Source organism: Nicotiana tomentosiformis, chromosome 6 (assembly GCF_000390325.3).
Source record: "Nicotiana tomentosiformis chromosome 6, ASM39032v3, whole genome shotgun sequence".
Taxonomy (NCBI): Eukaryota; Viridiplantae; Streptophyta; class Magnoliopsida; order Solanales; family Solanaceae; genus Nicotiana; species Nicotiana tomentosiformis.
The window spans coordinates 146,224,706-146,237,664 of NC_090817.1; the positions used below are offsets into that span (position 1 = coordinate 146,224,706).

Genomic DNA, 12,959 nt, shown 5'->3' on the forward strand with positions numbered 1-12,959 from the left:
GTGTCATCTCCGGAATCATCGGCATTGTTATCATAATCACTGTTCTCTTCCTCACTCTGTGCATCTGCCAGATCCCGATATAATATGTCGTATTCAGGTAATTGAGTCAGGACAGGTGGTTCAACTTGCTCGTTTTCACTGCACAAACAACAAAATAATAAGCTACTCAAATCAATAAATACTTTCCATATAGCTGTATCACTTCACTTACAAGTCGTAATGTGTTGACATTCCTTGATGGATATTATCCTATTGGCGATGACTCCCGGATAGACCACCATGATCCAACACACCAGAACTACGCATATTCCAACTGGGCGTGGGTTCATAACTTGTAAAATTCATATTTGGCCGGTACCCCCTGTAAAATATATGAGTGTTAATACAAATTCAATACAACAAAAATATACATCGTAACACTAAGGAAAATTGAAGTTTACCACTCGTCTTATGAATTATGTAAAGCAGGAGAGAAATTATTTCCTCGCTCTTCATTCGCCCGTGGTGATAAGTTTAAATCAGGCCAAACTCTTTCAGCCGGAACCTGTCTGGCAAAAAATGCTCTAGAATAACCACCCGACGATTGATGGTTATCCCTACTATGCTCAACCTCATTATTGCGAACGTCTTCGACTTTGACGTACATTTTCAATATTTTTATCACAAGAAATTTCCGGTATTCATCTGGAGTCCTCAAAAAATCCCTCAAAGTTTCATCTTCGTCAATGTTAAACTCAGCGTAACAAGCAACTCCTTGCGGAGTGACGAAATACAGATATCTTTCGGTTACTTTAAGGTTCACCGAACGTTTCCTCATACTGATTTTTTTTACATAACAACGATACCAATGTATCGTACTCCATTGTAAGTGGAAACTTAACATGACACTGTGGAGATAAACTATAACTCACAGTGTTATTCGCCACCACAACCTCCCCCCTTCCCCCCTCCATATAATGAAACCCTTACTTTTCGCTCTTTAGACATTATAAAAAAAATGCTTGAGAATTTAACAAGAAGAAAAATTTTAACAGGAGCTACGAATATTTTTGAATGGATTTTTGTAAAACCCTAACGCCTTTAAATAAGGCAATGCCTAGCTCGGAGGGGCTAAAATATTTGGGGCTAAATTTTTTTAGGTATAGCGCTCTTTTAAAGGGCGCTATACCCATTTGAATTATTGTTATGTCAGTTAAATGCAGGAGACTTATTGGTGGGCCCACAAACAGGTATAACGCTCTTTAAAAAAGCGCTATACATATAACACCTTTAATAACAACTTTATAGATGTATAGCGCTTTTTAAAGAGAGTTATACCTAAACGTCCGTTAATGTATAGCGCTCTTTAAAAGAGCGTTATACATAGATAAGCCACTCTTTTTTTTTTTTTACGCTTATTTCCGTCCTACATGGCAAAAAGAACCACATTTAGGTTCTGGACTCTAGGATCTAGAACCCATTTGTGGTTCTTTTTGATAAAAAGAACGGAAATATGTGTAAAAAAAAGAGTTACCTAACTATGTATAATGCTATTTTAAAGAGCGCTTTACCTTAACGTCCAAAACGTCCGTTAATATATAACGCTCGTCACTCTTTTTTTTTTTACTTATTTTCGTCCTACATAGCAAAAAGAACCACATTTAGGTTCTGGACTCTAGATTATAATATATCAACAGTGGTAGATACTAGATACACGTGATCGATATCTCGATATCAAAAGTACAACATTGATTGAGGGGATCAGATTTTAATTATCTTACATATAATATGCTATTAACTCTGGTTTAATCAAGTCTTATCTACCTAAGTACAAAATTGTACTATGATTCTTTTTATAATCACTCAAAACGTGAGAATTCAAGTTAAAGATCAATAAAATGATACAACATTTATCCTACGTTATTTCTCTGTGGACCGTAATATATTTTGCTTACGTGTGATAAACTATTCCCTCCATATCACAATTCAAATGATCATGTTAATTTGACCGAACACCAAATTTATACAGATAAGATTTATTTTTTAAAATTTATGTTCTAAAATAAATTATGATATTTGTATGCTTACAAATCATCTCATTAATATATATATATATATATATATATATATATATATATATAAAGTGTCATAAAGTGAAACTGCAGGAATATCAATTTTGGTTGAATCAAGATATTGTATTAATATAAAATATAGTAAATTTTTATACGATGATTCTATCTGAAACGTGACAAAGATACAGAAACAGAAACTTGAGAGGGAAATAGAAGAAGAAGAAAGAAGAATAGAAGTGCATGTGAATCACGTGCATGCAGTGTACGTTCCGACGCCTTTACTTTCAAACTCAAGTGGGTCCTACATGCCAGACTAATTAATTTAGATGCAAAAATAAGAACAATAACAATTAATGCAGTGCTAAAACAAGGAAATAATTTGTTTCCCAGTGGACCCCACTATTTATTTTAGCTGCCCACGTGGGCGATAGTCACAACCGTAGAAAGATGCACTTAGATTTTTAAGTTTGTATTTTGACTACAAGACAGTTTTATTTTCAATGGAGCTCATTATCTCTCGTCTTTATATTTTTATACTAAATCGTGTTTTTAAACATGAATCAGGAGTAGAAGTATCCAAAATTCAATTCCTTTGATTTATTCAAGATTTCTTTTTCAGTTTATCCTTACAAAAATATTTTTGTCCTTTGGCGTGAGTAATGACAGTGAGTAAGTGGAGAATCGTAAAATTTCATGTTCAAATTTTAAGATTCGAATTTGTGTAGTGTAGCACTCATTTAAGCGAGAATCGCTCCCTATTAAATTTTACTACTCGTAGGATTCAAATTCAATGCTTTTAGTTAAGAGTGAAAGAATATTATCTATCGCACTATATCTCATGGTGATCAAAATGGCGTGAATTAATTGACTAACATACTCTAAACCCACCAGTAGATGATTTCTTAAAATAATGTTGCTCAAATTAGTTTGTGTGTACTTTAGTTATTCTACTGGATACCTATTAATATGTATTGGGTAATTCTACTTACCAAGAGACGGAAGAAATCACCTAATAATTTTTTATCTTCTGCAAACCAATATCAAATACGGGATAGTTAAATAAAATTATTTTATGTGATTTTGAGAACTTCATTTTCATGACCTTGTGACTCATCATCCTCTTGAAGTAGGAGTAAGATTTTAAATTAGTAAATGTAACTTAACAAATATGTGTAGAAGAGCTCCCTGGATGAACTTGTAACTTTAAAGCCTAGTAACTATAGTTTGCCTAATTATCATTCGTATCTATACTATTCAATTGTTACTAACTTGTATCACTTGTATTCAAACGTGTAACGAATACAATTATGTCAAGAATACAATATGTATCAACTATAACTAATGCGAAATACAAGGGTGTATACAATGGATACAATATGTATCGACTGTATACAAGGGTGTATACAAAGGATACAACATGTATCGACTGTATTTGTTCGCACGAATACAACTAAGGTGAAATACAGAAAATACAAAAAAATAAAATGTTCTTGTTAATAGTCGAACTAAAGACCTTCGCTAACTAAATACGCGCTCTAACCAACTGAGCTATAAAAGCTTGTTGCTCTCTTGTTTCAGTTCAAAACAATTAATCTTTTATTTTATGGATTTGCTATAAAATTCAAATATAGCTATGACTGATAATTTTGCTGAAAATATAGCTACAAATAGTAAATAAAGTGTAAATGTTTGATGTGTCGATTAATTTTACCTAATATAATTCATGTGACCAAAAGCCCACACTTGTGAAATGAATATGCATGCTTTGAGCTAGATCCCTTTTTTATTGGTTATATATATGCTTGCTTGGCAATATTGCAAAGGCCAACTTAACTGAAAGAATAGTTGCTTGGCAATATTGCAAATACCTAATATAATCTGAGACGGATTTTTAGTTGCACGCCCAACTTTTGCGGGATCCTATTACCCCTTAACTATTTTGACGTGAACGCATTACCAATGAGACATGTGATAACCAAATTTGTAGAAAAACGGTGATATACGGCATCATCACCTACGGGTGTAATTATTTGATTTCAAAAAAGTCCAAGAGGTGTATAGGAAAGCTTGGGTATGTAACCGAAGTTCGACATAAGTTTGAGGGGTATTTATGCTCTTTCCCAAAAAAAAGAGAAAAATATATTTTTAGCCGCTCCTAAAAATGTATATCTTATGTATATATATTAATTATATACAAAACTATACATATTTTATATACATTTTGTCTACCGAATGCAATTAATTTGGGCCGATTGACCAATTTTGTATTTTGCACAAATAAAAACTTGTAAAAATTGCATGGGGCACCCTATTTAGTCGCTCATTTTTAACTTGTACCCGTTTTATTTTTTCATTTGCATCCGTACCTGTTTTTTGTTAAAAGCGTTTTAAAAAGACGAGTTTGCCCTTCTTTAATAAAAGACTACTTTCTCTCCAAGTATACGACATATTGTCTCTTATCTCTGTCTCTCTATCCTTCTTCGCGGTTTTTGATTATTTTCTGAAATCAAATGGTTTTCGCCATTGCATTTTGCTTGATTAGCAACTGTTTATTCTCCAACAAAATTAAGTATAATCACATGTACGATTTTAATGGTTGTTTTTGTGCATTGCATTAACTTTGTAAGAGGTTTTAATTTAGGATTAGTTCTATGATTTAATTTCTTATTTTTTGTTAATAGTAATCTTAGTTGAATCGTTTTTCTTTTTTTATTTGTGCTAAAATAGTTTCCTAGGTTTTGCTTTGATTAGTGCATTAGTTTTGTAGGTTTTACTTTTACGATTAGTGCTTTTAGGCTTTTTGAAACTGTGTTTGTGATGAAAATTCTATATATTCTTCAGTAATTGCTGGAGATGTTGAAATTTTTAAAAAGTTTGAGACTCAAATAGATGATTCTATTAAAGTGTGAAGTTTATAATACTTCAAGGATAACTTAATTCTAGGAGCTAAAGTTTTGTTTTGTGATTTGTAAAACTAAAGTATGTTTTGTCTGCAGTTTTTATTTTATTTTTGATGAACTTCAGCATTATTGGAGTTGAAATTGTGTTCTGTATTTGTAAAGCTACAACATATTTTGGCTGAAGTTTTTGTTCTGTAATTGCTGAACTTCAGTATTCTTAGAGCTGAAATTTTGTTCTGTATTTGCTGAACTTCAGTATTCTTAGAGCTGAAGTTTTGTATTGTATTTCTCTGAAGTTAGAAGGCTTTAAAATATAATTTAAACCAAATTGTGCTGAAGTTTTTAATGATTATTTTGATAATGTTCTGAAGTTATTTTTTCCACCTATAAGTTTTTGAACATATGGCATCTAGGAAATCCAAAGCACCTAAAATACGTAATGCTCCTTCAGTCCCTTTTGCTCTACATACAAAACCAGGGGAGAGATATTATGAGTTCGAAGATTGGTTTAACTGTTCTTCTTACTGGAAGGGGAACCACGATTTGAAGGGTTTAATTGCATCTTTTTTGACTCCTGCACAACAGGAGAAGCTGAATAATGGTACATTTCGGTATATCATGGCTATGGAGAATTTTCGTTGCAGCATGAAGTTGGTTCATTGTTTGATTCTTTCTCGCGTATTCACCAATGATCGAGATCCATTAGTTTCAAGATTTTTGGTCGTGATGTGTCGTTCAGCCTTGAAGACTTTCACATTATGTGCGGTTTGAGGATCACATCATATAATGTTGAAAAACCAATTAAACTAGAGAGTAAGATTCTTAAGCGCTATTTTGGGAAGTCTAAGGGTGTAACCTTGAAGGACATTCAAGAGTATATGATACGAAATCAAATTAAAAAGGAAGATGTGAATTTCAAACACGTATGTGAGAGTGATGAAGATGCTGTGAAGCTTATGAAAATTCTTACTGTGGAGTCTATTTTGTTCGGAAGAAAGTATGAATTAACTGTGTTGGAGGAGTATGCAGCTATTGTTGAAGACAATGAGGCTTGTCTTAATTATCCTTGGGGTAATGCGTCTTATGAGAAGTTTATTACCTCAATGAAACATGCTTTGGACAACAAAGACAAAAATAATACAACTCAATATAATGTAAGCGAATTTTCATATCCATTATGTGTTTGGTTCTATGAGTGCTTCCAAGATATTGGGGACAAGTATTTAAAAGATGACGACTACTTTGATTTCCCTCAGGTTCCCAGGATGTTACGTTATCCATCTTGGGGAGAGCCTAAATTTAAAGAACTTCATGCGGATTACTTCAGTAATCATGGTGTAAGTTAATGTTATTTATTTTTTATTTTTTCTGTAGTTTTGTTAATATATTGACATATCAATTTTATTTTATTTTTTCTAATATACTTTTTTGTATTAAACAGAAATATCGGACATTTAGGGTATTGGAGATAATTTCTACCGAAGAGGAATTGAATTCAATGCCTTTAATTGGACAATTACCATGCAGTCGCAGCCGTTTGAAGTTAATGAATCTGGTTCCTTCAACTGGTGAATCACCACGTAGTCGGAGTCGATCAAAAAAAACCAATCGAACTCCTGTAATTGGAGAATCACCTCATACCCAGAGTTGTTCTAAATGTTCTACAACGGTGTTTGATAATAAATTAGTTAACACAATATATCATGTAAGTTTTTTTTTTGTGTATTTAATCTGAAGTTTTTCATACTATTTTTTTGCTTAATTATAGGATGTTTTATGTAATGTTTTCGTTTTGTATTTTACTGAACTTCAGCATTGTTTTTTGAGCTGAAATTTTTGTTTTGTGTTTATAAAACTATAGCATGTTTTGTTTGAGGTTTTTGTTCTGTTTGTGCTGAATTTCATCATTCTAGGAGCTGAAATTTTGTTCTGTATTTGTAAAACTACAACATGTTTTGGCTGAAGTTTTTGTTCTGTATTTGCGAAACTTCAGTATTCTTAGAGCTGCAGTTTTGTTCTGTGTTTCTATTTTCTGAAATTATTGTGTTGTTTCTATTTCTATACTATAGGGTAACGGGGGAGGTTAAAAAACATGCAATAGAAGAAAGTCACATGATCGCAAAAGAAGTTCTTCAAGAGTTTCGACGGGATGAGCAATATGTTATTGCGGACGAGGTTGTGAAAAAAAGTAAAGGTAGGCTTATTTACAGAGAAATCTTTTTTCCTGCTCATGTTATTCTTTTATTCAGAATAATCATTGTTAGTAATTTTTTATAGGAATATTTGATAAGAAGTTTGAAAAGTTGTTTGAGATTGTCGACAAGCCAAAAGGAAGAGATGATGGCGATGTAGATTTTGAATTCATGAACTATCAACAATATGATAGGATAAACGACTCCTTCGAAGCTCAATCTGATATTAATGCTGGTCATGATGGACTGCATAAAGTCGCAGATGAAAATGTAAGAGGTGAGCAAGCAACTGTTGAAGGCGGAGTTCAAGTATTCGAGCAAGTTCAATGTGTTGAACGGCAAGTTGAAGCGGAATGTTCTAGTGTTGATAGACTGAGCAAAGTTGCTGGATATGACGAACAATTATCAATCGAGAATGTAGGAAGCAAGAAAGGTGCAGATGATGAAGTTTTCGATACCGAAGAACATGTACCGAGTTGTGATTTGGGTACTCCTATTGCAAAAGGCAATATGTTTGCGGATGCAGATGATGAACTTGTTGGTAATGAAGAACACACACCGGGTGATGTGTGTACTCCTATTGGGAAAGGCAATGCGATTGCGAAAGCATTAGCTATTTGCCAAGATATTTTAGGTGCAGAGACACATGAAGTTGTCACTACAAGTATAAATATTTTCTATATATATATATTACATTTCGCGTTTCGTACGTTAAAATTTCGTCATAAGTTAATCGACGTAGTCTCGGGAAGGAGATTATTTTTTGAGATTATAAGTATTTATGCTATTTATAACATGTGATAAGTAAGTGCCGTGAAGGTTAGAGGGTAAACAGATCAAAGAAAATAAATTTCGTTGAAGGTTGTCAATTTGAAGGGTAAACAAATCAAAGAAAACAAATCAGAAAATATAGAACTCATCCAAAGATCAAACATATATATAGATTGGTACAATCTCTCATATTCTATATTTCTCATACAATTTGGCTACAGTAAAAAAAAAGAAAAAAGAAAGTGTTTTCAGCATCTAACTTGCTTCAGTACCTAGCTAAAGCAAAGAAAAAAGCAATCTCAGATTTAGCAATCATGGTAGCTTAAACAGAATCCAATCTTTAGCTCGGGAAACTTGATGCAAGTTCCATGAGTCCTATTGTGTGATTTATTGCATGCAATGTCCCAGGAAATCTTTATGCATCTCCCGCCAAGTGATAGGTTTCTTGGATTCTCCCACTTGAATCTCTCCAAATTCATATAATAATCAATTTTAATAATTAAAAATTGAGCATCGACTATTCTTAATTAAAGAAATGAGCACTTGACAATACAAATCAAAACCCAAATCACTGGCATAACATGATTTTAGGTGTAAAATGAACATTCTTTATAATACCTATTGCACAACTATTAATTGTTGTTGGCGCTATCTCTAAGGCATAGGGAAGGTTTTCCTAATAGAGATTTCATCAGATGCTGTACGATCAACATTGGCAATCCCATATTTTACAAACAGATTTAGAAGGATAACTGGATTATATTTACATCATAGGATGGGCTAATATACTTCATTTCTGGTGCGGCATATAAAAACATAAGGTTTACCAACTATATTCAGTTTTCAGCACATGTTTATGTAGAGTTAAATTTTCTTTTCCAATAATTATATTCTTATAAATTATCTTAAAATTCTCCACTTCGATACCACCTATTTGTGATGCATCATCATTCCTCATGTTCTTTTAACAAATTTGAAATTAAACTACTTCTTATCTAATGTCCATTTATTAAGGCTTAGGGAGCTCGTAAGCTCTTTCTTCATTTCAAAAGTACCATATAAGCTGTCAAGTATCATATTTTCCCCAACAGACCAAAGCAATAAATTTCAAACTTGAAGGCATCTAGCAAATAATTAACACAAACATACTCTAGATCGTTACTTCAAAAATGTAGCAGTATCGCTTTTTCTTTGAAAAGATAAGTAACAACTTAGCAGTAATGTACCAGTATCTTCGAAACAGTCAAAGTAGAGTGGAAAGGATATGAGTAGAGAGCTATCAAATTTGATAAATAGCCATATGTCCATGAAAGATGGTCAACTCCTAAAGCTATACCATAATACTGCATCTCAAAATGTTCAAGAAAAATTGAGCAGTGGTATATCGGGTTCTCTTCCTCTGGAAGGGAGAGGGGGGCTAGAATTTATTGTACTGGTTTGTGCTCAGAAAAGAAAATCATGTAACACATCGGCCCTAAATCCTATGATCTCACTCTACTCTCCTCACTCACCCCACTACGTGAAAACTATTGTGGAAAATCCTGAAAGACCAAGCGGAGATGTATAAGCTATATAATTCTAAAACAGATAGAACAGATAAATTCCTTCGTCATACTTGAAAGTTAATGTCTATAAGCCAAAGAAACTACTACTGCCTATAGGATTGACAATGCATATTTACATCCATATTATATTTCAGATGTAAAAGCACCTGACCATCTTTCGCTGTCGTCATCAAAATGGCTTTTCATTATGCTTTTGTACATACACTCTTTATTATATGAGTAACCAAGGACTTATATGTCTGACAAATTGAAATACTTGCGTTCTTTATTTTCTTTTGGACTTCTCCACTATCTGCATTTTCCTCCATTACGTCCAAATCAACAACGATATGTATAATACTTATAGTCGCTTACCCTGTTTGTGAGAGATTAAATTGTTGTGCACTCTTCCCTCCAATAAAAACGTAATTTTAACAGATGAAACATGAACATTGCATTTCATTTGTGAAAGGGTTCAAGATTGTTTCTAGAAGCATGAACATTATATTTTACAAACCATAACTCAAAAAAGGATAAAGAGAACTAACCACATCTCCATAAGAAATATAAATTGTCATTGTTTCTGATTCCCTTAACCTAAAAAATAACAGTAGCACATATGATCACATGAGAAAAAGTTGATAACAAGGAAATAAGAACTAAACAGCAAAAAATACATGGAGACATGATATTTTACTTCAAAAAAAAAATTGAAACATTAAAAACTAAGAGTTGAAGTTTATAGATTAACATTAAACACTTGGTGTATCCCCCTCGTATTTGTTTAAATGTTCATGCTTTTATCCTTCTTCTCTTCTTTCTGTTATTATGTTTCTGCCATCTTATAGCTCCTTAATCGTTCCTTCACTCTCAGCCTCAGCTTCGAAGACATAACATATGAGTACCTATATAATTACTTTAAAAACTAAAAGCTTTTAATCAATGGCCTACCAAAAGCAACAATATCTTGTACCAGTTCCTTTGGCTGAAGAATCTTGTGCATGAATGGCAGCCTGCTACTGGAAAACCAACTTTTTTGTTGTGCACATGACCTACATTTCTAGCTTTAATTGACTATTAGCATTATATAAAGCTTCTTCTGAAGGCATCAACCAACAAAGTAGAAGGATCAGACCCATGGGTTGTTATCTTCAACAAATTAAACAAAATATAACAACGAATGAAAATAAAATACAACAATTATATATGACATTTATATACAGGAAAAAAGCACTTAAATCAATTACAATCTCTGAACAACATTAGACTTGCATATTTTTCAGTTCAATTATCAAGATTCAAATTGGTTTCTGCACCATCCGCACACGCAAAATTATCTAATAATTTCTGCTCAATGGTTCATCTAAGTGTCAGAAATCATTACCTCCTAAATGAACATATGAACTCCAACTGGAGATTAGATCCTTTCAAGACAAGTGCAAGTCGAGGTTTAATCTTCTATGAGAGTTTTTGTTTAATATGTATTTATTGTAATTTGTTTGTTCTTATTGATAGTCGTAGTTTCAATTTTTTTCAGTAATTCTATTCTATTTTCCCAAAGAGGTACTCTGTGTTTGTTTTCAAGAGGTAAGTATTTGAGTTTCTTGGTGAGTATTATATTTTTCGATTTCTTTCCCTGATTGTGAGGTTTAGAATCACAGCAAATCAGTCAATGCTTTAATTGAATATTTGTTTTGTTTCTGTGTATGGTGAAGTTTACATTTTACAGGATGTTCTATATCCTTGATATCTTTGATGCTTTATCTTGGTTGGTATCTGTATGAAATTTGTATTGCGCTACTTCCTAAGGAGAAAACCTTAAAATTGTAAGTTTTGTGCCGCATCTAGTTATAAATACCATAAAAGTGCAGACCTTGAGCTCCAGAATTGGAGTTTCAGCAACCCCCCTTCCTATTCTATTCCTGACTTTGGCATTAGCTGAATTATTCAGTTTGATGCTTTGCTATAATCTTGTTGTGTTGCACAGCATAACTACAACTTTAATTTCTGAAAATATCAGTTCATACAATTAGTTGTGTCTATCCTTGAATTTGTAATAGTAATTTGTCCTGAATTCAATTACATGTTAATCAAAAGAGGCATACTAAGGTAACATTTAGAAGGATCTTATCATTTAATCTATCATCATAGATATTAATCATATTTCATGTCATGTGATGTATAGAGCATTATATAATGATTTCCACAATAGAATTTACCAATGTCTTCTTTTTGGCAGTGTCTTTGCACTACAATTGATTCACTAAACCTATAAACTCTTACATTTTTAGTAAGAACATAGCCAGCTAAATCAGCAACCATGTTATGATGAAATGGAATCATGGCACTGATCAAACCTCTTCTTTTGAAGCCACTTTAGGCAAAAGAGGGACTTACCTCATTTACCAGGAGCACTTTTGCAGCATCCTTGACTTCAATACCTTGCTGCTTTAACAATTCTGCAACGATACCACAAGGAAAAAATTAAAACAACTTAAAATAAAAACACAATAACTCTTCGCAGGTTGTGTCGCAAGCATATACCAAAGAGAACAGAGGGCACCCAATGATGTAGGTGTTTTGATTTTTTATTCCTAATTAGATTTTGTATTTTGCTTAAATTTTTTATAGCATTTCACCCTCAATAGGCACTCCAAAAAACCCATTTACCCTACAACATACTATTTTATCCAACCAAAATCAGAAAGATGCACCTACCTATCTATTCCTAAGCAATATACAACACAAATGAGAGACAACAATTGACATGCATGAAAAATCCAGTAAGAAAATAACCAATGGAATATGAAAACTAAATGGAATAAAACTAACCAGAACTTAGAATACCCCACTTACAAATTGGAATCAAAATAAAATTCTTTTGAAACTAACCCAGAAGCTAAAGCCAAAAACTTGAGAAAGAAGGAAATAACATATTTGGGATTTAATGGACAGAAAGCAAGAAAACAAACCCAAATTGGCATCAATTTGTAGAACTTTAAGGCGGAGTTAGGGCTCAGATTTTGCGGTGTTTCGAGATGGAGACTCAGATCTTCACAAAAATCTGTTATTTTTGGCCTTCATCGTTGTTTAACAAGGAGAGCTGGGAGGCAACACATAGAAATTGTCGAAGAAACGGGCATGAAGGCTGAAAATTGTCGTTAAACACAACACATAGAAGTTGTGTTTAACGGGTTATTTACCCTTGGTCACTTTTATAAAGTTAAATTAAAGGTGGCATATTTAGGGGATTTTGGCATTAATCCATATCAAGTGGGGGGTCACGACCCGAAATTTTCACCGTCGGGACCATGATGGCGCCTAACATTTCACTTGCTAGGCAAGCCAACGTTAGAAAATCATTAAACCAAATCCTTATTTTCATTCAGTAAATAACAATAATTAGCTAAGATAAAATATAATAAATGCAGAATAATATAAAAAAACTGTATTAATTATTACCACCCGGATCTGGAGTCACAATTCACGAGCATTCTACAA

At 32.9% G+C, this 12,959-nt stretch overlaps 1 long non-coding RNA gene across 3 annotated transcripts; it reads right to left on the reverse strand.

Annotated features, from left to right (window-relative positions):
• Nucleotides 1-8,059: 8,059 nt before the first annotated feature.
• On the reverse strand, nucleotides 8,060-12,646 carry LOC104094293 (uncharacterized). Of its 3 annotated transcripts, none has more exons than XR_685848.4 (5): nucleotides 12,431-12,646; nucleotides 11,856-11,917; nucleotides 10,410-10,518; nucleotides 10,007-10,055; nucleotides 8,060-8,381 (listed from the first exon to the last, which is right to left on the reverse strand). It is a non-coding gene; the product is annotated as an uncharacterized lncRNA (long non-coding RNA). The 3 variants fall into 3 exon arrangements; XR_685852.4 differs by having other exon boundaries at nucleotides 8,244-8,381; nucleotides 10,410-10,510; nucleotides 12,431-12,570; XR_685850.4 differs by having other exon boundaries at nucleotides 8,244-8,381; nucleotides 10,410-10,522; nucleotides 12,431-12,570.
• Between the last annotated feature and the right edge of the window lie 313 nt (nucleotides 12,647-12,959).